Source organism: Bufo bufo, chromosome 1, assembly GCF_905171765.1.
Source record: "Bufo bufo chromosome 1, aBufBuf1.1, whole genome shotgun sequence".
Taxonomy (NCBI): Eukaryota; Metazoa; Chordata; class Amphibia; order Anura; family Bufonidae; genus Bufo; species Bufo bufo.
Window position 1 is genome coordinate 151,866,559 of NC_053389.1, and position 1,244 is coordinate 151,867,802.

Below are 1,244 nucleotides of genomic sequence, written 5' to 3' on the forward strand. Positions count from 1 at the left end.
GGAACGCGATTCGAAAACAAATGAGGAAGTCCCGATTTCTAAACCGGTTATTTATCTACCAGATCGTGCAGGGAAGGGAATATTCTACAGGAAATAATGTATTTGTAAGTAAGAGGTGACTGCTAGAACTACAAGTCCCAGCAGGCAAGACCTGTAAGAATATCGTATGTAATGTGTACATTTCATAAAACTCATCTTTATTATCAAAGTGACACTATAGACACCGGCCATCGAATAATTTAGTAATTATATTTTTGTAATTTAGGTTACTGCTTGGTGGCCTTGGGTAATATTTTGTGCCAAATAATGTCAAGAATTTAGTTCTGCGAAAGTGTGAGAAAATTTGACATTAGGGCGAGTTCGCATTAGCGTTATTGAATTCCGTTATAACAGGCTACTTTAACACTTCCATTGTTAATTCCAGTATTGAGATACGGCAAAAAATCTCAATACCGGAATAAACCGGATCCGTTATGATTTTGCACATCGGGATGCATCGATTCCGTTAGGATGCGGCTGTGTGAAATCAAAACGGGGAAAAACCGGATTTGTCACTAAATACATTGAAAGTCAATGGGTGACGGATCCGTTTATTTAGGCTCCTAAAAAAATCGGATCCATCGCCATTGACTTACATTGTTTTGGAGTGCCAGATCCGTTTTTTTTTTTTTTTTTTTTTACTGGACACAAAACCGCAGCTTGCAGCATTTTTGTGTCCGGTCACAAAACGGACATCCTGAACGGATCTCTTTCCATTCAGAATGCATGAAGACTAAACGGAAACATTTTTATCCAGTATTGATATCTCAATACCGGAAAACAACAACGCAAGTGTGAAAGTAGCCTTATAACGGAATCCTAGGACGGAATGTAAAATGGAAGCCTTTAAAAGGCGTTCCGTTTTGCTCCTTCTTAATACATGTCTATGGGGCCAAATAACGGTTCAGTTTGTTTCCGTTATACATGACGGAAAAAATAGTCCTGTTGACAGGAACTGCTACGTTTCCCCATAGATCTGTATTAGGACAGAGCCTCTTAAAGGCTTCCGTTTTGCATTCCGTTATATACTCAAATGCGAACGCGCCCTTGTTTTATTCTTGAAGATACATTTTTTTCTAAGGAATATATAGTTTAGACTTTGGGGGAGATTTATCGAAACAGCCGTAAAGTATAACTTCCTTAGTTGCCCATAGCAACCAATCAGATTCCACCTTTTATTTTTATCCTTTGGAAAATGAAAGGTG